This window comes from Erpetoichthys calabaricus, chromosome 5 (genome assembly GCF_900747795.2).
Source record: "Erpetoichthys calabaricus chromosome 5, fErpCal1.3, whole genome shotgun sequence".
Lineage (NCBI taxonomy): Eukaryota > Metazoa > Chordata > Cladistia > Polypteriformes > Polypteridae > Erpetoichthys > Erpetoichthys calabaricus.
The window spans coordinates 190005907-190029610 of NC_041398.2; the positions used below are offsets into that span (position 1 = coordinate 190005907).

General features: G+C 36.4%; 1 protein-coding gene across 5 annotated transcripts in view; it reads left to right on the forward strand.

Annotated features, from left to right (window-relative positions):
- The window catches only part of LOC114652123 (tight junction protein ZO-2-like), a 253598-nt gene that overhangs the window by 144420 nt on the left and 85474 nt on the right, over window positions 1–23704 (forward strand). Inside the window, exon 1 of one of the 5 annotated variants that reach the window (XM_051927774.1) lies at window positions 11780–11837. The exons of the other annotated variants lie outside the window; for them this stretch is intronic. The gene's annotated coding sequence lies outside the window, so the exon portion shown is untranslated. Of the gene's footprint in view, window positions 1–11779; window positions 11838–23704 lie in introns of those variants that run through there. 5 annotated transcript variants of the gene reach the window in all.

The following is a 23704-nucleotide window of genomic DNA, read 5'->3' on the forward strand; positions in this document are numbered from 1 at the left end:
ATTAATAACCAGGTCATTTCATTACTTCCTGGAGAGACACGGCTCTTTCTAAGCTCTGACAAAGTTGACTCTGATGACGACAATGAACATCTGAATTTCCCCTTAGAATATTTGAACACTATTAACCCGGCCGGATGACCACAACACAACCTTACCCTTAAAAACGGAACAATAATCATGCTATTAAGAAACCTTAACACTAAACAGGGTTTATGCAATGGCACACGGTTAGTCGTCAACACCATGACACACAATGTTATTCAAGCAACAGTTCTTACAGGATCACATGCTAACAATACTGTTCTCATTCCTAGAATTGACCTTACGAGTTCTGACCTAGAATTACCTTTTACATTGAAACGCCGACAGTTCCCCATTAAACCTGCATTTGCCATGACCATCAACAAATCACAAGGACAAACCATGGACAAGGTTGGCATCTACCTCTCTGAACCCGTTTTTGGACATGGACAACTTTATGTTGCCTTCTCACATGTTCGACGTTCATCTGACGTTAAAGTTAAAGTTATAAATGATCCATGCCAAGGAAGACTCATTCAAGGACAAGACACCATCTTTACTACTAATGTTGTGTACAAAGAAATATTCCAATAAAACATTACTCTATGCCAAACACTCGATTTTTTATTTCTATAGGCATCATCCAAACCTGCACACTATTCTATATCTAATTCATACATCTCACTCTTTGTCATGCCCCAACGCCAGGGGTTGGCGAGCGAAGCGAGCAGGGGGCGGAGCTCCCTAGTACATGAAGAATTGTCAAGGTAGGTTGCGTTCAGTATTAGTTATCCCAGAAGTTAAATTGCTTTAAGAGTCCTGTAAATTCACTTCATCCTAGTTAATTTGAGCAAAATATAAACTTAATACAAGCAGCCTTTAATTTCAAAGTATGATGATTTTACATTCCAGGACAATGTTGTATAATAATAAAATGTTAAAACTTCCAAGTGTGTGTGTGTGAGGATATGTATAATCGCACCAAACACTTTTTTATATAATAGAAGTACTTGGATGAAGCCATTTGTCATGACAGAAATGTACACTTATTGTATAACCTATAACTACCGAAATTTCAGAGATAACCCTGTTCAAAAGTTTACATACACTTGGTTCTTAATGTATTGCCTTCCTCTTGAACATCAATGACTGCTTGAAGCCTTCTGTGATAAATGTGAACAAGTTGTTTTATCTTCTCGAGTGGTAAAGCTGCATACTCCTTTAAATTATTGGCTTGTCTTCCAAATACTATACATTAAAAGTTCTCTCTGCTGTGGGAGCAGTGAGGTTGAGGTGCAGGCTCTGTGATGCCCACTCCAAAACCTTCACTTTCATCTGTTGTAGCCACTAGAATGGTCAACTTGCTTTTTGCTTTGAATCGTCGTGGTGTTGTAAAGTACAACTACATTCCATGTGCAGCTAGCGGAGCATTGCATGCATATTTTCCATCAAGATTTATTGATAATCTGCTGCATTCATCCTGTTGTCAATTCTCATCAAATCTCCTGTGCTGCTCTATCTCACCCCCAAACAGCAGATATCCACTTCACACTGTCACAAAAGGAATGGTGTGTTTCTCTTTATACGCTTCATTGACTTTTATCCACACAGAATATTTATAGTTATGAAAATAAGATTAATTTCTTGACTCGTCGCTCCAAATGGTGGCGCAGTGGTAGTGCTGCTGCTTTGCAGTAAGGAGACTGTGGAAGATTGTGGGTTCGCTTCCCGGTTCCTCCCTGTGTGGATAGCGCTTTGAGTACTGAGAAAAGCGCTATATAAATGTAATGAATTATTATTATTAAATGACTTTTTATTCCAGAAGTCCTGAGGTTTTTGCAGTTGCTGTTTGGCACATTGCAATTGGATTTTTTATGCTGTTTTCCGAATAGGCTTTTTTTTCCTGGTTTTACCATAGAGCCCATTTCTATTTAAACTTCTCCTTAGTGTACTTGTTGAAAGTGCCACTCCAGTTTATTTCAGCAAGCCTAGCCTGTTGTTTAGTAGAACTTTCCTGTGGGTCTTTTTATTTGTATTTTGCTTAATTTTTGTCTCTCTATCTCATCTTAGCTCGGTATTCACAGATTTGTTGGTTTTCTCCTTTTTTTTTTTTTTCTTTTCAGAGTTTGAATAGTGCAGATTGGCATTTTATGTTTTTGAATATCTCCTTGCTGATGTACAGTATTGATCTTCATTTTCTTGCAGATCATTTGACAGTTCTTTTGATTTCACCATGTTTTGGTGTATAGCCAATACAAAATAGGCAAATTCACAAGTTTTTCTGAAGAACTAATACAATTACAGTCATGTGCCAACTTACATCTCCAGTATACATACTTTAACTGCCAGCAGCACAAACCAGTCTTCTCCTCTCCACAGCCACATGCCAGGTCTGTGTAAGGCAGTGTTTCTCAACCACTGGATCACACTGCTGATGGGCAATGGGCTGCTGTTAATGGTTTGCAAGTGGGCCATAGTGTGTTTCCTCATCCAGTATTTCTCAACCACTAGGTCACTACCCAGGTTGCTGCAGTTGGGTTGTGAGTTGCTGCTGTTGGTTTGCAAGTATGCCACAGTAGGTTGCCTAAGCGATAGGCAGTGCTGAACAATATGTTTCCCTGTTTCCAAGTGGGCTTGTTTCACAAAGATGGCCCCTCCGGTAACGGTCATTTCGCCAAGGTGGCTGTTTGCAGTTGCAGCTAGTGAGTTTCAGAGAATTTACAAAGGCAAAACTGGTGTCTTTTGTTGAAAGATGAGAAAGACTGGTCTAAGGAATGTAGTGCGGGACAAATACATAAGAATTAGCCACTTGGAACAGCATTGATCAAAACAAACCTTAAAGGGTCCCTGTGAGTTAGTAATAATGGAAGATGTATTACGGCAGCTGGTCTTGACCGTTTCTAGAACATTATTACCCTATTGTCTTCTGTGGTGCGTGGCTAAGTATGAATCGCCTCTCAACCTGGTCAGCTGTAAATTAACACATGACTGTGTAATATTTATGCACTGACACTGATTACAGTCAAAAAGGGCACAGCCGCAGATCCTTTAGTCTCATGGTTGACCTCAGTTTGCTTAAGTGTATAATAACAGGCCCAACTTTCAATACATTTTTTAAACATTTAATTGAATTTATTAAAAGCAAATAACATTACATATAAGTAAGTCAAATTTTATAAAACTAAGTTCAATTCAAATCAATCCCCACCCATGAGAAAGCGAGATAGGCCAAGAGTAAAACTTTAATAGTAGGAAAATAAATAAAGACAATTAAAATAAATAAGGGAAGAGAATCCACTTCCTCAATTTAAATGGTTATTCTAAAATGTTATTGATTAGATCCTGCCAGGTTTTAAAAAACGTTTTGCACAGATCCTCTAAGTGAGAATTAGATTTTTTCCAATTTTAAATAATATATAACATTAGTTACCAACTGACTTAAAAGAGGTGGGTTAGGATTCTTCCAGTTGAGCAAAATAATCTACTTGCCAATAGTGAAATAAAGGCAATTACAGTTTGTTTGTCCTTATTCTCCTTAAGCCCATTTGGAAGTACACCAAATACAGCTGTTAATGGATTAGGGGGGATTGTGACATCAAGGCTGTGTGAAAGGCATTTGAAGATTTTGGTCCAAAATGATGTTAATTTGGTGCACCCCAAAACATATGGCCCAATGAAGCTGCAACTTGATTACAATGTTCACAGGTTGGATCTTGCCCTGGAAACATTTTAGACAAGTTCAAACAAGACAGATGTGCTCGATAGATGATTTTAAGTTGAATAATTGTATGCTTTGCGCATATGGAGTGAATTTCTGTGCATTGCTGCCTTCCACTCCTTTTCTGAAATGTTGAGTAAGAGGTCCTTTTCCCACTGTACTCTGGGATCTTTGAAAGGGAGGGACCTGTTTTTGTATATTACAGAAATGCTGTCTGAGTCAAGACTGATCAATATATCAGGCGGGAGGTGAGGAAAATTGGGCAGGTTTTGTTTAGCAAAGTTTCTAATTTGGAGGTAGTGAAAGAAATGTGTTGCTGGAAAGTTACATTTGGTGTGTAATTGTTTGTTGGATGTGAAGACATTGTCTATGTACAGATCTCTTAAGTGATTTAATCTCAAATGTTTTCCAGACATTAAAAAATGCATATGTTTGAGGGGGTGGAAAAAGGTGGTTATTATGCAGAGGTGCCATAGATAGTACTTCCTACATTGTTTCCATATTCTGAGTGAATGAAGCACAATTGGGTTGTTTTAATACATATTTTTAACATGTAAACTTTTGAACAGGGTCATCAAGTGTAATTTCAGTTGTTGTTATATTATAATATTATAAATAGTACTATCATTAAATAAAAAAAACCCGTATCTCTTATTTTCTAAAACTGTCAATTACTGTGTATTTTGTGGGCACTCGTCATTCTACTTGGTTGCAAAGCACAGAACTACAGAAAAAATGGGAGGAGTGATGACAGAAAAATGAAACCATTATCCGCAAGCAGAGTGCTAATGCACAAAAATGGTGTTGAGCTAGACAGATGAATTTTACTTCAACACTATAAAAAAATGATATGCATGATCATGCCAGCCCTGGCTTGGATATTAAATTTCTTTGGTGTTAGAGAATCACCATGCTCTCATTTTTTTATTGTTCTTTGGAGTTTGGGTTGTAGCAAGTTTCATCCTGAGTTCTGAAAGGTTCTTAAGTTTGTCCCAGTCTGAATTCAGAAACGTGACATTATCCTTGGAACTTCGGCTATAGTTATGCTTCATATCAGAAGACCCTAGTTATGTTTAATTCTGTTGAAAGAATTGATTCAAGTGCCCTATAATAAATCCTTGTCTGCTATCTGATGCAACTTCATTTTTCTCCATTATAGTTAACAAAACAATAGCAATATTTTCTTGTCTGATATTGAAGGCCACTCAGGCCTTGGGTTAACTTCAGCAGTCATCCTGCCAAAACTGAATGTTGCAGTTGACTGTTAACGTTACAGGTATGCATATCACTTTTTTTCTGGCATGGCCAATTCAGTGACAGCATGATACTTGATTTAGAGATTTTCGGCGTTCATGTTGACTTGATACTGAATGATGAAACATCAATTATAATTTTGTAGTATTTGGTATTATAATGTATGTATTTAGCTCACGAGACCTAGTTTTTGGAATATTACAGAAGCAACGTCCTAGAATTATTTAGTTTCATACTAAAAAGAAAATTTCCCTTGGTCCTAAACTAGTCAATGAACGTACTGAATTCATCAGGACAAGGACTCCATGAAGGTGTGAAGTATGTGGCATGGAGGTGATAGTGTTGACTGAGATGTGCTCTTTTAGATTAGCTTGTCCATCCATCCATGTCTCAGGCTGTTGGTTCAGTGAGTAGGATACTGAAATCACTGTTGCATTCCTGGAGCAAGTCTGTCTAATGAATGACACCAAAAGGGATGGATCATGTTGATATATCTCCCATAACATTCAGACATTGTTCTGCTCATATCAAATAATGAAATGTTTGTTAAAAAATCACATCCCATGCCATTTCACCACCTGTAGCAGCCTGCACTTTTTTATTCCAATCAGACTGACCTGTGTGATCAGATACTTCAACCATATCCTGGTCCTACTATTGGTGGGAAACAACTGGAACCAGGATCTGTTAAACCAGGCACAGTTTATCATTCTTCCAATGATTATGTTCTTTAAACCACTTTAACTAAATATTCCTGTATTTTTAAAAAATATTTTTTTATCTGATTCCGCTGGATCATTCCCTGTCATTTTCCATAAAAAAAGAAGCTATGAATTATGAACTTTAATTTGCTTCTTTCAGTGCTGCTATTGTACTTGGTTATTGGTTTTCTGACTGTAGTCCATCTATTGCTCTACATACTTAAATTGTGTCAGCCTAAGTTTGCCCATTTTAATAGCTTCCTTTTTCAACCTTTAGTCTTTGGACGATGGCCCTTTCATGGTATGCCTGTTACACAGTTGTGTTGTTGTCTCTGATAGATAATCCATGTCAGTTATCTGACAGATTTTATCCTGCCAAAATTAGAGCCATTTAAATCTTTTTCCTTTCTTGTTTCCATGGACCTGCACAGCACACTCATGAGCGCACTCAACCTGCTTTAAATAACATCGTCTGTATGGATGATTTCAGTAACTTATTGAACAAAGTGTAGATGTGAACATCAAGACAGTTGGTTTTTGGTCAGTAAATGTTGAACTACGAATCAGAAATCAATATCTGTGATGGTAATGTGCTCTCTGAGCTTGGGTCACTTGTCTTTTCTGCATGTTACAAAGGGATCTCTGTAATAGTTGTAATTGCCTACTCTTACTGTAAAGTTGTTTATTTTAACAATATTTGCATTGAAGAAATTGCATATTCACTTAAAAGCCATGTCCCAGCTAAAACTAAAATTGAAAGATTTGTTATGAAGTCACGCTTTAGGGGATGGTGGTAGAATATTCTGTGCTACAAATATAATTGTTCATTGATCTAATCTTCTGAATGACGGGATATCCTGTTTTGCTAAAACATTTCCCTCAAGGGTGAATTCAGGAAAGTCTGGAATTATCTACTTGAAATCTATCTTATGCAGATGCTACATTGATGTTTAGGTTCCCCTAAAGAAATAATTTATGCACTTCATATTGCCATAAAGCTTCTTTTCATGAAGTTTATTAATGTGATTTAATGCAAAACATACACAATTCTGTAATCCCGGATGATACAGCAGAGCAGTTTCAAGGCTATATTTTATTTATTATTTTACTTTATATTTTATTACCAAATGAACACATGCTTTACTGCCAAAGTAGACAGAACATTTAAGGGTTTGTTGTGATTATGCATTTAATTTATATAAATGTACTGCAGTGTTACAGATTTTTTTATTTTTGTTTGGTGTAAAGAGTTAACATTTATTTATGTTCACGTAAGGTGTGCAGATATGTTTTGCTTTTTACAAACTTGAAATACTGGAAAAATAACTCTAAATCAGGTCAGGTTGGGGAGCCTGCACTAGTACAGCGCATTGCCACACCCAAACACACAGTGAAACTGCTCGGGATCCTGGTTGGCAACCCCCCCAGGCAGACACGCGGTCCAGTCACGCCCTCTTGAAATGACCCAATATCTGCTGCTGCCAGGTGTTACTCCTGTGAGCCAATCACCCTCGGGGAATGGCGCCACATGGCCGTAGTGCCGTAACTGATGTTTTCTCACAATGCAGGTAATGTGCCTCATTCAGGACTCCATGAGCAACCACTCATCGACACAAAATCAAACCAACGGTACCCAAGGATTCTCTGAAGAGACACAGTACCAAAGGAGTCCAGTCTTCATCTCAGGTCACTGGATAGCGTCCATGTCTCGCAACCATATAGCAAGACAGGAAGCACTAGGACTCTAATGACTTGGACCTTCATCCTTTTGCAAAGATATTGGGAGCGCCACACACCTCTAAATAAATAACTCCTTATGTTTAGAACCATTTCTACAAACTAGTTTGCACTCAATGCATTTTCACTTTACAACAGCAGGATTTTCATTCAGTTTTTTTAAGAAATGTATTCCTGTTCTTAAGGTGCTTTCAGGTCCACTGTTTGATGATAAAAGTAGGTCAATGGGAAAATTTTCATCAGTATTGTAAAAGGTGTGTACCCTATGAATTAAGGTTATTTTACAATGTTAGCCAACGGAAGTGGCTCTTGTGCATAAAATCTGACAGCCTAATACTTGAAAGTTACAGGATGTATCAAGATTAGTAGACTTTAGTACCTTTTTAAAGAAATAAGTAATAACTCACTTTCCTAAATACATTTCAAGGTAATTTTAATTGTGCTTTAAATTGACTATATCCAGAACTTGCATTACTCATTTGTGCTTTTACCCCACACATGTATAGAGACACGTGGCATAGCTACCTCAAACTGTTAACAGGAAAAATCATAAAAAGACAATTTATTTCACACTTTTAAATTTACTATAAAAAATTTAAAATGTATTTTTTTAAAATTGTAATTTAGTATGATTGGCAAAAAACAGCCCTTCATTTTTCATTCATAGTCACCTTCACTTTGTTACCAATTGTCTGTTTTAAATCTTCCCTTATTGTGGGTAATGTGATGCTGACATATGGCAAGATATGTTTGGGTTAAGAGAAATGCTTATTGCTGTGCTTCACCTGCCTTTTTTGTTGTCTCTATCCAGACAGCAGGCCATTTTTCCTGTAATTTAGCACATATTCATTTGTATTGATCATTTCAAGTCCTGTTATAACAAGGTAATAACAATGGCTGTATGGCTAACTCTGCTTGGAGGAAGTGCTGAGTTAGCAGCTCAAAACACAGCAGTTTCAAATTATAGAAATGTTCCATCTTCAAAATCGCTATTGTTAGTTTATTTCAGTGTTTACAATTTTTTAAACTAAACTGAACTTGGTTCTGTTTTATCTATGCATTCAAAGTGTTGCACATGTTCACATTCCTGGAGGACTTGTTTTTATATTACTAATATGGGGCTGTTGTCGCCTATTGTGAAAGTATTAAGAGCAGACTAAATAAGACTGAGAAATAACCCGACGTTTCATTTGATTTAGAAACGCAACTGAACTATGCTTAGTTTGATTGCTTATTGCAAATTTAAATATATGAATTTTGTGAATATGGATTTGGATGAATTGTTTTGTTGTTGAGAATGATGGGAAAAGCAAAAAAGTGCCCCTTCAAAAAACTTACAAGACTGATACTTTTTGTGCTTACCTAAGCCAATAAATATGTAAAATGTTCTTGAACCCCAAACCAGTGTAACTGTTCATTCTTAAAGTCTTGTAAAATGAATGTCCTAATACCCATCAGCCTATTATAGGTCTTTGAAGCAGAAATTTGCAAAATGGATTAACTGGTGAATAAGATCTGTAGGTGACTAAATAATTTATTCAATTTTCTTATGCTTATTGAATTTTGTATGCATGCACCACTGCAGCTGCAATATTAAATTAGCTAGATAATTTTACTTGATATGTTATGCACTGCATTCCTGGACCAAGATTTTACACATTTTTCCCATGCCAGTAGGTGGTTCAGTTTTCTTCCCACATCCCAAAGACACATATATTAGACTAATGTGCCACTCTGAAGTGATCTGTTGTGAGTGGATAAGTGTAGTCTATCCAGAGTTGGTGCTACTGTGATAGCCAAGTTCCACCTCCTATGATCCTGTTAACCTGGTTGTGAAAAGTATGAATGTTCATTGTGTATTCTGTGTCACTAATTGTACATTCTCTTCTCCAGTGCCAGTTAAAGTACATACAATTCAGTTTAAAACATATTTATTGTGACTTAAAGTGCTGAAAAAGTTAAGTACAGTAATCCCTCACCTATCGCGGGGGTTACGTTCCAGAGCCCCCTACGATAGGTGAAAATCCGCGAAGTAGCGACCTATATTTATTTTATTATTTATACATATTTTAAGGCTTTATAAACCCTTCCCACACTCTTATAAACCTTTCTCACTCTCTTGTTAACCTTTCCCACGCTCTTATAAACACTTCCTATGCTCTTAAACACTTTCTACATTCTTAAACACCTCAGACCAACACTGCACGCTGCGATCAGACGTCAATGTGTCTGCACTCGCTTTGTGAAGGGGGGCAGCTGAACTCACCTGAGCAGAAATGGACTTTGTGCTGCTTCTGCCAAAATGCCTGCTTGTCGCTCTGCTTGTTCGGAAGGAGGAGTGTGTGTATGTGTGTGTGGGTGTGTGAGAGCTGAACGCACCTTCGCTTAAACCCCCCCTCCCCGGAAGCGCAGTACGCTCCTGCCACTTCGCATTGTCAAGGGGGTGGGGAGCTGAATGAACGCTATGGAGAAGTGGACTTTGTGCTGGCTTTGTGCTGCTTGTCGCTCTGCGTGTCAATAATTTTAAGCCTGTACATCACCAATTTTCCTGTCTCACTGTCTTGTCTTGCGTGAAGTTAAAATGTTTTATAATAGTGAGATGTTACTCATATCCTTAGCCCGACATCCACATATCATATGTGTTAACAAAGTGTGTTTTATACGTTTACATGTGTTTAAAGCATGTGGGATGGGTATTTTAAGGCTTAAACTATAAAAATGTTTATTCATATGGTCTTTCTATATCGCGGATTTTCTCCTGTTGCTGATGGGTCTGGAACATAACTTCCGCGATAGGCGGGCAATCACTTGTATTTAAAAACCCGCGAAGTCGTGAATCCGCGAAAAGTGAACCGCGAAGTAGCGAGGGATTACTGTATTATAAAAAGAGGAGGATCTGTTCTTAGATGCATATATGGTAACAGCCAGCACCAGCTCTTAAAATCTGTAGCTCCATTGTCATTGATCCTTAATTGGGCATTGTCTAGATTTAATAATATTTCGGACAGGGTTTAGTGCACAATACGAACAAACAATAAGCCCACACATGTATCTAACAATCACACAACATTCTTAGTCTTCATAGTACTCTATATCCAGAAAGAAAACGAATATAGTCAGAAAAATTGGAATGAAGTTGTTGTACAACTTATGTATACAGAACATGATGACTTTTTAGAAATAAAGTAATTGGTTCATTTTAAAATGAACCATCAGGGAATGTCCATTCTTATTGTATTCAATACATTTAGATTAAAAAATTTTAAGTGTGGCACAGTGATTAGCACTGCTCTCTAACAGATTTGGTGTACTGGGCTTGAGTCTCCCCATATTGTCAGGTTACAACACTTCTTTATCCATATCCTCAAAGATGTGAAAGTTTGGTCAACTTGCTGGCCCTGTGTGGGCATATATGCCTTTCAGTTGACTGGTGCCCTCCTTGGGACTGTTTCTTACCTTGCACTCATATTTCTTCCAGGATAGGCTCGCACCCTCCCAAACGTGAACTGAATTAACTTTGCTTGTTGTTATGGTATGTAGAACTTGAGATATTTTTTGTTAAATTTGGGCGGTGGGGCATTTTTTCTTCCTAGGTTAAGGCTGGGGTGCTGTCAAAAATAGGGCCAATTGAAGCATTCCTTATGTGTTTTTTGGGCTATACAAGAAATTGTTGTGAATAAACAGTGCATTTTTTAAACGTGTCCTTTAGTTAATAACATGCAACCAAAAACAGCCATCCCCTGTGATGCTGTAATTAATGAAGCACATATGTGTAAAAATACATATAGGTCATTTTTTAAGACAAGTATTGTTTATTAAGAAAAAAAAATGTTCATAGTTTTGTAAACTGTGTGTCATTAACATGCTTTTGCTTATGGATGTTTAGAGTACTTCTTTATAGAAATTCTATATTGTACATTACTCTATTGTATATTAGTCTTATGATTAGTCTGTATATTATATTTCTCATTTCTCTATGCTGAGACCACCCTTTTCTATAATATATACTACATCTAAAGTGTCATTTTTTTAATATATAATTAATAATAATATATAGAAATAGATATCTGTATCTGTTTGTTTATATCTATAAATGGATATACTGTATATAGATGTGTAAGTATACAGATTTGCTTTGTAATATGTCAATTTGTATATTTATGTGTGTGTGTTTATACATATGCATTGTTTTGCCCCTGTTAATATTGACAGCAGGATTTGTGTATGTAGGCCAGCCTTGTATTAAGGTTATGTAAGCAGGGGTAGATAGATTCTGGAAATGGATGCAACTGCTGAGCTGTGGGCGACTCCTCCAAGCCAGTGGTTTTACAAACATGAAGACTGTGCAGGCACTTCAGAGAAAATGGGCACATACCGTGAAAACCCTCAGGATTTTCCGAGGTTATGTGAGTTATTTTTAGTTGAGAGATTTAATCAGTTTTGAGTATGGTCTAATTACATTTGAATGAAGGAGTTTAAGAGAAATTAATCTTGTTTTTCTTTCATGCAAATGTTGTACAAGTATCCAAAAGTTCTGTAAAGATGTGGAGAACTCCGAGATGTGGGACAGTACAAAGGAACTGAGTAGCAGCTTTATTTTACTTAAATAAAAATGCTACTTGCCTGCAGAAGCTGGTGGGAAATGTGTGCATGTTTGCAGTGTGTTAACTCTTGAGAGCTGAAAAAAATATTTTTGTTATATTTCTTTTAATTTTGTCTGGGATGTAGGGTACTGATTGTTACTACTTTCTGATCAGGTTTGTTTTTGTCTTTTTTTCGTTTTTATTAATTGTCCATAGTGTTTTACAAGTAATTTAGGTAGTTGTAGATGTTCAGCTCTGATGAACTTTTTTTTTGTCTATCCTGAATTTTATAATAACATATGTGTATTGTTTTTTTAATTGGACACCAGAATTCTTTTTCTTAGCTTTGTCATTTCAGAAGTAATTAAAAATAAGAAACTTTGTATGCAGCTTTGCTTTAGCTTGACTACTGTGTTATCAAAGTCAAAAATTAGATTTGTTTTTTGTCATTGTTGAGGACATATTCAGTTCAAGCATTGTTTTCTGCCCGTGCAAATATTTATGCAAAACAGTTGTAGAAGAGCACAGTGCACTGATTCATTCCTTCTGCTTAAACTGTGTGTCAGTGTACAGATGGAAACATTGCGTTTTTGAGAGCTTAGCTGAGGCAGCCTGAATATGCATTATCCCAGTAACTGAATCACAGATTTAAGAAATGAGTTTTAACTTCTCAACTACAGCTAGCAGTCTTGTGCTGGTTTAATATGGTGGGGGTGTGACATTGCAGTGACAGCTTTGATCTCTTACTAAACCGTCTTTATAACTATAGCAGACTACTGTCCCTCATTCACAGTGGAAAACCTCAGGAGGGGTGCGTTTGTTTTTTTATGAGAACTGATTTACCAGGTTAGTCGAGAAAATGTTTATATATTGTTTGCTAATGAATAGTTCAGTGTGATGAACAGGCTGTTTGTGTAGTAGAAAAGAGAAGATGGGTGGGGAGAGAAAAAGGTACTGGGGTGAAGATACTAACTAAACACTCTTATTTCAAGCTTTATACAATGCAGGGTCCTTGTATCTTCTTTAAATTAAACTGCTTAAATTATTTGGAAATACTTGAGGGTACTTAATTATTTACTGATTGAAGGGTATGTATGTATGAAATTCTGTAAAACTCTTGTTCTGCTTAAGGAAACATTCATAAGGTTAGATGACTAGTTGAGAAACTGCTTGTTGATCATGATTGGTATGCTTTGTTTGATGTTTGTCTGATCCATTGTATTTTGGAATAATTTGAATCTATGGTTAGCTGGGTGTGGGTTTTTAACTCACTTTTAAGTCTTGCCTGTTTGTATATAAACCATTTACTTATGTAAGTTTAAATCTGAAGACTTTAAAAAGTTAGCCTTATTTAATTAAACAGAATTATTTTGGGTTGTGCAGTAGATGCTGTAAGATTATCAAAGCTATAGCTTTATAGATTAAGTCTCAGAACATACAGAGGCATTTACAAAGGGGAACGATACATTAAAAAAAGTACAAGAAATGGTAAATGTATACCTCATTACTCTGAACAGTACAATTTGTAATATGCTCTTTGGTAGATAGCTACTGACATGTAACGTCATATTTTTGTCATTTGAGAAATGATGGGAAGCAAAAGCTGAATTACTTTGCTAAGAGATCATTTGTAAATACATCACACTGAATCAGTATTGGAAAAAAATGCATATAACAGTTGTTACCCATGTATAGACTTGAAGTTTAAAACTGATGCTTTGACTTGCCGATAAAATTCTTGATGGTTGTTCCTGTAATAGAGCTTCATTAATTAGAAACATTCTGTAAACCTGAGGCTGGCATTTATAAAATGATTGTAAAAACAGATTTAATCTTAAATTACATTACATGGATTTCATCTTATGGGAAAAATAATATACAAAGTTGGATGTAAAAAACCTGAAATTGATGTAAAAATGCTCTTACATGTGAAAAGTATGCATACTTCTTGTGTTTGAATGGTAGATTACTGTTTGCATAAAGAATAAATTGATAACCAAAATAACACAACTAAAATGAAAATGACATTAACATACTATTTATCAGCTGTAGGGCATTGCAAAAAAGACAGGCGGCTAGAAATCAATGAAAAAAACTTTTTATTCAATTTAAAAATAAAAACATAGGGAATTCTAAAATGCACTGCCGGGTTGATTTTCACGGTAGGCTGTACACCATTCACAATTTCTTTGTCATTATTTAAGATATCTGTATTTGGACTTCTTTGAGGAGTAAGCCCTGGCTGCACTTTCTGTACTGGAATACTTCAGGATCATTACATGTCAAATTAACCGATTTTCCAGAAATCCCACACACTATGTTATCCAGGAGACACCCTGTAAAATTATTTTGATGCAAGATCAATACTTTAAAAGACGCAGCCAATTTTGTGAGGGGAGAGAGGTGTCAAATTTGACACAGCCTTATTTTTGTCATAAGTTTCACAAGACCATATCTCAAGAGTTAAACCTTTATAGGTATAGTACATAATACATCCAAAATGTTTGGTCCAGATGACACCATTTGTTAAGAGTAAATTTTGCATCTTTTGGTTTTGCCATGTTTAGACTTTCAGAAAGCATACTTCTAACTGATGCAGCCTGATAAAGTGTTTTATGTTTAGATACCTACACAGGGCTTTTCAAAAGATTATAAACAAACAAGGAACTGTATCAGGGTTTGACCAGCAGACCTCTCAAATGTGAAAACATAATTTTGGGTCTAATTTTCTGACCAGATTAATGCAGTATGGGAACGTCCAGACATTTTTTTTCCTGTATCCTACATGGTCCCTTCTTTCTCTTGTTTATTTTCCATTCCAAATATTGATTAAATTCACAATTTATCAGTAATGATAATCATTTAGTTCTTCTTCACTAACTTGGTTATAGGATTAATGGAAAAAAATAAATCATCAAAGGCACATTAAGCACAACACGTGAACAATAACTGCTTGATTTGTCATTAAATACAACACTAGTTATAAGGAAATATCAACATTTTGGTATTGCAGCAGCAGAAATGTGACACATTTTGTTTCCATTTCAGTTGAAATGTAGAGTATAAGGCATCTTTATATTTGAGATCATAGTGGTAGTGCCAACTACTGACCATTTGTAGGTGTACTAAGCAGTGCAATGACACACTGTAATGGCACCCAGCCAATATTGTCTCTAGATGGCCAATGGAAAGACTGCAGGACTGTATCTGATTCCACTTCACTCTTATCATGAATCACACCCATTCAACATATTTCATCATACATGCATCCAACATGGAGTCCAATAGGACACTGATCTAATGTGAGGAGCGCATCAGGAGTGTGATTGTGAGAGGGCAGGATATCAACTGCTGCTTCAGTGGTGGATATTAGGACAATTAATTGACTGTCTTCACCAGACACCCAGCTGACTTTGAGTTTGCCATCTTCTGTAGGAATGTAACAGTGGTATTCTCGAGCACCAGGTACTGTTTGGCCATGGAGAATCACATTCTCTGTTCAGCAACATGAGATAGTGGCCATGGAGAATCACATTCTCTGTTCAGCAACATCATTATTTGATATGGAAAAAAATTTTAATTTTTACATATTTGATAACTTACTGATTGAAAACTCAATGATTACCATTATTGACATATGGCGCATTTCGCTTATGTTTATGTTGGAAAGTAAACATGAAAGTGTTACGTAAGAAAAGTAAGTTTTGTGTTTTGAGAAGGGACTATGTAGAATAAATTAAAAATATTTAAAAAATTATCTGCACATTCCCACATGTCATTAGGGTGCTCTGAAAATGATATCCAAAATGAGTTTACGGATTTGAGAGGTCTGCTATTCAAACCCTAATATTGTTAATTTTATGTTTATTGTTTTTTCAAAAAGCCTATATAGTTATCTGAATAAGGAAAAAATTACAAGTCTTTTTTGGTTACAAATATGTTTCTGAGGCCTAAACATAGCTAAGCCAAAAAATCAAATATTGGTCAGTTTCACTGGGCTGCTTTGACCATGCAGGGTCATCTGGACCAAATGTTTTAAATTCATCACATACTATATTTATTAATGTACCAGTGTGCAAATTCTGAGCCTGCTCAGTGGTATGGACTTGTGAAATTTGATGAAAAAAAAAAGAAGTCAGATAAAATTCGACACCCCTCTCCCTTCGGTAAACTAATTGTATCTTGGAAAGTATTGATCTTAACATCAAAAAGGAACTTTCACAGAGAACAAGTGGACAAGTAAGGACTATTTTCTGCGTACTTTTCATTGAATCTCGCCTGATTTTAGTTGCCTTCAATACTGATCAGAGCTTGACTGATCATAAGGCAAATCCTGTTGATCGATAATGGGGCTCAGTAACCTAATTAGTACTGGCAGAAGTAATGCTAATCAGGGAATAATTCTGAGCCCGTCAAAACGTGCAAAATTCAGTGCATACACAAAAGCTATGAACCCCAAAGTGGAGGGTAAGTGCAGTTGATTAAACTCTTGTTTCATTCAGTAGTAGGTAAGCTTTATTTGTTCTTAGGAAATAAATATATACATTGTGTGCATATTGTAAACAATTACAGTGTAAAAAAATAGTGTTTTTGTAAGCTTAATTTGCATCTGATTTATTTCACTTTAGCCTGCAAACACTTGGTGCTTGTCTTTTCTTTAAACAATATTCATTTTCCTAATCTTCCATTTGTAAAGCAGTTATACCACAGAAAATGGATGTAAATGCTTAGATTGTATCTTTGTGTTCTATGATTTAAGAAAAGATTGCATTAGAACTTAGCTTTATGGCTGTAGCCTATGTTAGTGCACCTCAAACAGGTTTTGTAAACAAATTGAATTGGACTTTGTCAAAGTTGAAAAGATTTTCCATGTGCAACAGCCTGTCTTCAATTGCTATTTCGTTTATATGACGAATTTACAATATATTGCGATATAGGTATGTTAGCAACTTGTTTTGTTAATTTGTGGGACCCCAGGAACACACCCTGCCTTGATCCAGTTTGCACACACTCACACACAGATATACATAATAAAGCCGATCCAATCAATTGACAGTGAATATTATATTAAACAAATAAAGAAGGGAAAAAACACATTAAATAAACATTGCGCATGCAAACGCCCCTCATTTTTCCCCCAACGCAATATTTAATTAACAAAGAATAAAATGGAATCCAACAAAACCCTGAACACAAGACGGTAAAAAGTCCAAACAAGGTTTGAGTCCATCAGATGCAGATGATAATGGTGAATGGAATGAAAAACCTCCCTGAACAGCTGTCTGAATGAAATGTGAAGTTTTATCATACTGGATTCCATTTGTTGCATGAAGATTTGAAGTGATTGGGAGTGCTTCCCAGACAAAGACATATCCAACCAAGATGAAATAACACAAATAAGCAGGCACAGAACAAGATCATAAATCCAGAAAAACTGTAATCCGATGTGGTTGCTGTAATCCGATTGAGAGTGAAATGTTAAAACAAATAAACATAGCTGATTATAATCTTTTTCCAGAATCTTGAGGCTGTTTCAGAAGTAGCATCTCGTTAAATTTCTGGGAATTGTAGTTCGATTGGGTAAAATAATATGTAAGCAAAGGTCTGTGATATGGTTTGTATATTTGTAACTAATAATCCACGTATGAATTATGTATTTTAAAGTACAGTAATCCCTTCTCGATCGCAGGGGTTGCATTCCAGAACCCCCTGCGAAAGGTGAAAATCCGCAAAGTAAAAAACATGTGTTTATATGGTTATCTTTATATATTTTAAGCCCTTATAAACTCTCCCACACTATTATAAACATTTCCCGCACAATTATGCAGCATAAACCCTTTGTATTCTCTTAGATATTAGGTAAGATTCGTTGAAATTATGTACGTATGTAAACACAGTTTATATACAGTAAAACCTAAATATTATTTTAAAGATATGGTGCGTCTCCGATATCACATATGTTACAGCCATTACGACAGACAGGCCACCAGCAACAAATACGTACAATGCAAGAAAAATTGTATACAGTAAAATGTGTGTACAGTGACACTAAACTAACACTTAATTATGGTTACTCACCAACAATGACACGATGACTTGTCCGATAATGATGAGTTTAATTTTACTGCACAACAATGGAGAGCGTTACAGCTCTTCTAAAGGAGCCTCTTCAGGCGATTGTGTAGCACCGCCGTTGTTGTTCTTCCAGCAGTCTTCAATCCAAATACCTAAAGCAGATTCCATCCGGACTACCGCCTTATTACATCCACTTACAACTCGTTTTGCGCCCTGGTTAAAGGACACTGCAGCTGTAGATCTTATATGCTTTTCCTCCTTTTTAAATAAAAAGAATCGTGGACTCATTGATGCCGTAATGGCATCCTACAGCGGTGTAGCTGTTCCCTGCCTTCAACATATCCAAAACTTTTACCTTTTTGGCAATCGTTAGCATCTTCCGTTTGCGCTTGGGCACGGCCCCTGAAGCAGTAGTAGGAGCAAATTGTTTTGGAGCCATAATGAAGGGCTTGACTATGCACAAAGATAAACAAAAAAGAGCACAAAAGTTAACTCTTTACACAGAGAAACACGTTGATGCTGAATGAGCGAGACGAGACTTCCTGGTTAACGGAATCGAATTCGGCGCTCCGTTGCTGAGCCAATCAGCACACAGGAACTTTTTTTTTTTTTTTTATATTTTTATTTTATTAATTTTCATTGTAATCATTCCATACAAACTGATCAATTTATAACCCAACAAATTTGAAGACTGATCAAACCCCACCCCTGAGAAGGAGAGCTTAGCTAAAGGAAAATTGCTTTAGGCTTTTTAATAAGGCAACATTAAACAAAAGAAAGGGAGAAGTAAATATCTATGTAAATAAGAGATGGAGAAGGGAGTTAAATGCAATAATAGTTATTTCACTTATTCTAAAATAATATTAATTAAATCCTGCCATGTTTTGAAAAAATGTTGTACAGATCCTCTAACTGAAAATTAGATTTTTTCCAATTTCAAATAATATTAAACATCGGTTTCCCACTGACTTATAAGAGGAGAATTAGGATTCTTCCAATTTAACAAAATAAGTCTGCGTGCCAAAAGTGTAGTGAATGCAATCACAGTTTGCTTGTCCTTCTCCAATTCAAGTCCATCTGGAAGAACACCGAACACAGCTGTTAATGGGTTAGGAGAGATTGTGATACCAAGGCTGTCTGAGAGGCACTTAAAAATGTTTGTCCAAAATGATGTTAGTTTAGTGCAAGCCCAAAACATGTGACCCAGTGAGGCAGGAGCTTGGTTGCAGCGCTCGCAGGTTGGATCCTGCCCTGGAAACATTTTGGACAGTTTTAAGCGAGACAGATGGGCTCGATATATAATTTTTAGTTGAATAATTCTATGCTTTGCGCATATAGAACTCGAGTGAATTCTCTGCTTTGCTACCTTCCACTCACAGGAACTTAACTGCGTGCTCTGATTGGGTAGCTTCTCAGGCATCCCCCAATAGCGTCCCTTGTATGAAATCAACAGTGCAAACCAACTGAGGAAGCATGTACCAGAAATAAAAAGACCCATTGTCCGCAGAAACCTGCAAATCAGCGAAAAATCCGCGCTATATGTTTAGATATGCTTACATAAAAAATCTGCGATAGAGTGAAGCCGCAAAAGTCGAAGTGCGATACAGCGAGGGATTACTGTAGTTTTTTTTTTTTCCTAAACTTTGACAACTTACCAGTTTTCATCATCAGAGGAAACACATTAGACATACAGGAATCAAATGCAATATACAGGTGCATCTCAATAAATTAGAATATCATTGAAAAGTTAATTAATTTCAGTAATTCAATTCAGAAAGTGAAATTCATATATTCATTACACACACAATGATATATTTCAAGTGTGAATTTCTTTTCATTTTGCTGATTATGGCTTACAGGTAATGAAAACTCAAAATTCAGTATCTCAGAAAATTGGAATATTATATAAGACCAATTTAAAAAATGATTTTTAACATAGAAATGTTGGCCTACTAAAAAGTATGTCCATGTACGCACTCAATACTTGGTAGGGGCTCCATTTCCAATAATTAATGCATCAATGTGGTGTGGCGTGGAGGCGATTAGCCTGTGGCGCTGCTGAGTTGTTAGAGGAAGCGCAGGATCCTTTGATAGCAGCCTTCAGCTCGTCTGCATTGTTGGGTCTGGTGTCTCATCTTCCTTTTGACAATACTCCATAGATTCTCTATGGGGTTTAAGTCAGGTGAGTTTGTTGGCCAATCAAGCACAGTGATACCATGGTCATTAAACCAGGAATTGGTACTTTTGGCAGTGTGGGCAGGTGCCAGGTTCAGCTGGAAAATGAAATCAGCATCTCTATAAAGCTTGTCAGCAGAGGGAAGCATGAAGTGCTCTAAAATTTCCTGGTAGATGGCTACGCAGGCTTTGGACTTGATAAAACACAGTGGACCAACACCAGCAGGTGACATGGCTCCTCAAATCATCACTAACTGTGGAAACTTCACACTGGACCTGAAGAAAATTCTGTGCCTCTCCACTCTTCCTGCAGACTCTGGGACCTTGGTTGAAATGAAATGCAAAATTTACTTTCATCTTAAAAGAGGTCTTTGGACCACCAAGCAACAGTCTAGTCTGTGTTTTCCTTATCCCTGGTAAGACAGTTGTAGCCCATGTCCTGGATACGTCTCTGTGTGGTGGCTCTTGAAGCACTGACTCCAGCCGCAATCCACTTCTTGTGAATCTCCCTCAAATTCTTGAATGGGCTGTGCATCACAATCCACTCAAGGCTGCAGCTATCCCTGTTGCTTGTGCACCTTTTCTGCCACATTTTTTCCTTCCACTCAACTTTCCATTAATATGATTGGATACGGCACTCTGTGAACAGCCAGCTTCTTTAGCAATTACATTTTGTGGCTTGCCCTCATTGTGGAGGGTGTCATTGATTGTCTTGTGGACAACTGTCAAGTCAATAGTCTTCCCCATGATTGTGTGGCCTATTGAACCAGACTTGAGAAACCATTTAAAGGCTCAGGACACCTTTGCAGGTGTTTTGGGTTAATAAGCTGAGTGGAGTTTGACACCAGGAGTGTACAATATTGAACTTTTTCACAATATTCTATATTTCTGAGATACTGAATTTTGGGTTTTCATTAGGTATAAGCCATAATCAGCAAAATGAAAAGAAATAAACGCTTGGAATATATCACTGTGTGTGTAATGAATCTATATAATATAAGAGTTTCACTTTTTGAATAGAATTACTGAAATAAATTAACTTTTTGATGATATTCTAATTTATTAAGATGCACCTGTATAGTAAATGGAGGTTGGGGTTCAAGGGGAAGAACCAATAAGGTGGAGTTCAGTGGGTGTTGGTCATAAGTTCTTTTTTTATTATTTAGGTGTCCTCCTTTTTTTTTTTTTTTTTTTTTTTAATATATTTTATTAATTTTTATTGTAATCATTCCATACAAATAGATCAATTTATAACCAAACAAATTAAAGACAAATCAAACCCCACCCCAGGTGTCCTCCTTTTTAAGCCTGCATATGCTAGATTCATGTCCAAATGTCTGTTAATGGCAAATTCAGGGCTAATACTAAAAGTGCCAGGGAGCTAACTGAATCATGCCTCTCAACTGGGAAAAAAAGTGGATTACTAGATACATATATTTAAAAAGCATCTTGTGAAAGGTTGTTAAAATGCGCAGAACAGCTCAGTTTGATAAGTTTGTAGAGCAGAGTTACAGTCCTGTCCTCAAAGAATAACACGGAGGATTAAGTTAAACAGGATTCTTTCCCCCTTTACAAATTCAGCAAAAATATAACACATATAAACTTAATACTTATTTTTCATTAAGCTGTTGTTTTAGGAATTTTGTGTCCGCAGCTTTGAAAAGACATGCTTCGGTTGAGGTATCTAAGTATGCTTTCCTGACACTGGTGATTTTATAACCATTAAAGAAAAATCAATAATATGGCCGTTATTTACCATTATGAATGATGAGGAAGGAAATCTGTTTTTGTTGGCTATAATGTTATCATACAAAACAACAAGAAATCGGGGATTTCACGTTCAAGAGTGAAACAAAACAGAACAAGGAGCAAAACTATACTTTTAGGACACTGGAGAAGTGTTCAAAATCTGTTTTTAGTACTTTCATTACACAAAAAGCAGAGCAGTGTACTACAAAAATCTTCCTGTTTTATAAATGACAGTACAAATGAACAAAAATTATAAACCCACTGATTGTAGAAATGATGTGCAAAACACATTGAAAATTAAGAATATTGCATCATAGCATGTCTGGAGTAACACAAAGCCGAAATTAGTATGAGGTTAAACAAAAGATTGTTCTTTGACATTTGAATGTCAGCGTTTGCCTTCAAATAAGAGTTGTTTCATAAAGATGTGAATTATATTCGTATAGACATTTGATCTGACAGCCCTGCATTTGTTTTCAACAGCAAATGACTTATACCTTGAAAATACATTTATTTTTCTGTGTTTGCAAATTGGCTTCCAAAAGTAAAATTGTGGATTATTTTAAAAATGATGATGCGTAAGATCTGCCAGGAGAGTACTGGTCAGGATTCAAGTAAATCAAAATAACAGAACACAACAAATCTTTGGAAACACCACCAGTCCCATTATGAAGAAGCAATTAAAGCCTCTGAGCAACCGAATAAGGAGATTTCCCCAAACAACATTGCAGCCTACACTACACCAAGGATTAGACGAAACAACTGAATGGTCACCAAATTACCAATTTGCAAAAGCACTGGACAGAAGTACAGCATTATGGAGACGATTACACCTGAAATTCTGCCATATAACATGGTTGAGAGTGTTTGGTTAAAGAGCTTGAAGGCAAAAACAGATTTTTTTTCTGCACAGAGTTGCTGGATGAGCATTTTAACAAAGGTTTTAACAAATGTTAAAAGTCAGAGCTATTGACTGTTCAAAGTGCTTGTAGCCTTTTATTTACAACAGATTGCTCGTCGGGCTCCAGAGAGGCATTAATGAGTCTCACTGCTCATTTTTTAATGCACAGTGAAAGAACATATCCAAAATGTTCATAACAGCATTGGAGGAGTGGGAAATTGATTTTTAATCTTGTATTATGTAACAATGGTTTGAACAAGGTGAAAGGCCTGTGGTTTATTGAAATACTTGCACACTACCTTGTTATAAAAGGTTCCTTGTAGACACCCTCTGCCCATTTGAGGAGATAACACTAAAAGTGGTCAAACAGGATTCATCCATCTCATGTATCCTGCCATCATCTGGAGTTTTGAAACAATTCCTTCATTCAGATGGGCCCCAGAACAAGAGACATTCAGACTATGAGGAAAACCGTGCTGAAGAACCTAAAATGGAGATTTGCCAGCAGGAATGAGAGGATACAGCTTGTCCTTAGATGTTTGTTTGACCCTCTTTAAAAAGACTGGCTGCTGAATGAAGATCTTGAAAACAAGGTTAAAGCCTGGTTGGATGAAGAAATATTGAGGGCTATGTTATGAGATCACCCACATCATCAGGTACTTCAGAAGAGAAAAGACAACTGTTTTAAATACCTCTCTGTTCAGTCGAAGTGGCATTTGGCTCGTCCACCATCATCGGTGCAGGTGTTAAGTGTTATGGGCAACATTTATTACAGCAAGGAGCTTCCTCC